Here is a 3,330-nt window from a genome sequence, read left to right as displayed (position 1 = left end):
AAATTACTATTTCATTGTTTCGGTTTTCAATTAGATTTCAAGTTCCATAAAGTCAGGGAACAGACTTCATGTGTACTTGAATTGTTAAGACTTAGCATGTTTGCCCTGGCTAGTGTTGTTCGGTGGTGATATCATTGGCCTGTGCACCGAAGGGACTCAGGTTCAATTCTGGGTCAAGGTCACATACCTTGGTTGCAGGTTCAATCCCTGACCCCTAGTTGGGATGCATTGGGGAAGCAACCAATTGATGTTTCTCTCTTTTTTTCTCCCTCCCCTTCCATCTCTCCCTTCTATTCTCTCTAAAACACAGTCCTCAAGTGAGAATTAACAAACAACAACAAAAAAGACTTAGCATACATTAGGCGTTCAATATACTATTTCATTGAATAAATGACTTAATGGATAGATTATTAAGCTCTTGATCAGAAAGATAAAACAAGATTTCATGGAATAATCATATGGTTTTGAATTAGATTTCTCACTCTCTTTTTTTGAGATTACATTTTTTTTATTTTTTCCTTTTATTATTATTATTAAGGTATTACAAATGTGTCCTCAGCCCCCCCCATTAGATTTCTCACTCTTGAAGCTGCTATAGAATTGAGACAGGCACAGATATTGGCACAGATCAAGCAACAAGTATATATGTCCTGAGTTCCTGAGTAAATAAATGGTAAATGAGAATGCAGGAATTCCAGTTGGAAAGAAGAGTTTGAATAACAGCAGAGAAGCAGTATGGTACAGAATCTGTTTGACTAATTTGAGGAGTCCACTTTGGTTGAAGGTTAGGGTAATTGATGGAGATAATGGAAACCCAAAGGACCTCAGGTGGCAGGCTCAGCATTTTAATTTTGGGTTTGTTTGTGTTCTATATCCTTGTATAACAGATTACATGATCTGGTGCTTTGAAGTCATCATTGGAAATTTGGCTCTAACTGAACTGGTGGTATCCAAGGAGATGATCTCGGGTAAATCCATTTCATTTTTGTTCTCTTTACAGAGTTTGATTTTGTTTTTCTGTGTCCTTGCAAATGACAGTTTCCCTTGCTTCCACTTCTATCCAAGCTCATGTCCTTTGAGAAATATATATTTAAATTTGCAAGAAGATCATTCAAGTTTCTACATATGAGCCCTTGAACAACAGAATAGAAAGCCCAAAAGTACTGGTCTCAAATTCCTCCTGGGATTCAAGGTCTCTAGCCCATCATAGGTGCCCACTGTGGATACTCATATGGCATGCAAGGTCCTTCCTCTAAGTGTAAGCAAGAAGGGTGGGGGTAGTACTGAGTTATTGTTCAATAATTTAGTTATATATATCATTTAAAAAGCAGAGCAAAACAAAACAGTATTCAATTATTTTTGCTTTCTATTAAGACTGATGATTCTCCTTTTAAAGTAGATTAGAATATTCCTAACTTCAGGAACCAAGCCGAATTTGTACTTTGTAATCTGTTTATAGTACCTAATGATGTGTTACATTCCTAAATAAATACATTTCTAAAGAGATTTCTGTGAACTGGTATTCCCCTTAATTTACTCACATGTTGCAGTTATGAAGACTGTCACCAAACATTGACTATAAAAAATAAATCCGTGTTTAAAAGGCTTTACTCATTATAATAGTGTATCATTTAAAGTTTATTCTAGCTTCCTATATACACAGCCTAGTTAAGCATGATCATATCCAAGGGCTTATCTCTATAGAACAGGCAGAAACATTAATGCTAAAATAAAGTACAACAAATAATATTTTTTTTGTTTTGGTTATACTAGGCAGAGTTTGAAGAAAAGAGCTGAAATAGGAGTAAGTAATTTCAAGGCATTTTGATTTCAATTGTTGGACAACAGAATAGAGAGAAAAACTTGGAATGCTGTACCCTCTCTCTCCATATCCTAGCTGGAACCCAGGGGGCATTTGGGATTGGGGATTGAAATGCCCTGATGAATGAAGAGGCATCCTGTCAAGCTAGGTGGAACCAGACTGAATAAGGTCATTAAGGTTGACACTAACGGGAGAATTGAGTGATGATGGAGAAGCTGAAAAAGCAGGGGAGCATTTACCACACACAGCTGGTCATTGGTCCCAAAGAAGAATCAAGAGACTCGGCAAAAATTACTTGTTACTAAACATTTCTTAGGAACTAACCATTCTAGAGATTCATTAAAACTACCTATGCCCATAAATCGTTACATGTGTCATCTAAGCCATTCATTAACACAGAAATAAGGCAGAGCGGGTGTTTAGAAAAATGCACAGACATTTCATGAAGATCTATATTTTAACAAACAAGAGCTTGTCTTATTTAAGATAGTTTAGAACTATCTAAAAGCTATTTAATGAGATTTCTTTTTGCAGGAAACAAGTACAGTAAATCACTGCTTTCCTTCAGTATTTTCACCGCGCATGTAACATTTTAACCATCATGGAAGGAGAAAAATCTCTGGTCCTAAAAACTCAACAAATGTCTTGTCCACAAGTATAGGTAAATGGAAACTACAACCTTTCAATAACAACGTTAGTCATGATTTGTTTTCTATTTGTTACAGACTCACCACTGGTAAGTGTAAGATGCTTCAAAGTATTTCTGTGCTTGTCATTTGCTTCGAGGACTAAGAGAGACAAGTTTGAAAGCAATATGTTCTGATCACGAAACAGCTGGAAATGGCAGCAACCTGATACAGAGCAATCAAGAACTGAAGGTTTATTTTGAATGGGCGGCATTGTCCAACTGTGAGACAGTGAAGCTGAGAATAAGTACAGACACAATCAATAGAGACTTCAGGGGCGAAGTTACTGAGAACTTGTCTTGTTGCATGTCTTTCTGCTGCCACATTTGCACTGTACCCATAGATTGCAATACTGTCTGTGGAGAAGGAAACAATTCTTCAATTTATTTTTATTCTTAATGACAGCTTCTGAGGTGTCACTTGAAAATACAATGATAAAATGGCTCTTTCAGAAGTAAAAAGTATATTTCAAAGCTCCACTGTATATTGGACAGGTAAGAATGCCTCATCATTAAATGGTCTTTAATATACATTGCCTCTACAGTGTGCCATCTATTTTATTTACTTATTTATTTTTATTATTGAGAGTAATGCAGATGTCCCTCCTTTCTCCGCCCACTCCCCTCCACTTGCCAACCACCACCCAGTTCCTACCCCACCTTAGGCCTTCGGGAATACTATGCAGTTGTAAAAAAGAAGGATCTATTACCTTTGAGACAGCATGGATGGACCTGAAGAGTATTATGCTAAGTGAAATAAACCAGTCAGAGAAAGACAAGTATCACATGATCTCACTTATATGTGGAATCTAATGAACACAAT

At 36.6% G+C, this 3,330-nt stretch overlaps 1 long non-coding RNA gene across 2 annotated transcripts in view; it reads left to right on the top strand.

The window, feature by feature from the left end:
• LOC107181628 overlaps positions 1-3,038 on the top strand; it is a 19,702-nt gene extending 16,664 nt beyond the window's left edge. Inside the window, exons 2-3 of one of the 2 annotated variants that reach the window (XR_001512296.1) lie at positions 888-968; positions 2,548-3,038. This is a non-coding gene — a long non-coding RNA (uncharacterized LOC107181628). The remainder of the gene's footprint in view (positions 1-887; positions 969-2,547) is intronic. The other variant, XR_001512295.1, reaches the window with a different exon arrangement.
• The last annotated feature ends 292 nt before the right edge of the window (positions 3,039-3,330 follow it).

This window comes from Myotis davidii, unplaced genomic scaffold, assembly GCF_000327345.1.
Source record: "Myotis davidii unplaced genomic scaffold, ASM32734v1 scaffold6, whole genome shotgun sequence".
NCBI lineage: Eukaryota > Metazoa > Chordata > Mammalia > Chiroptera > Vespertilionidae > Myotis > Myotis davidii.
This window is presented reverse-complemented; position numbering and strand designations above follow the sequence as displayed.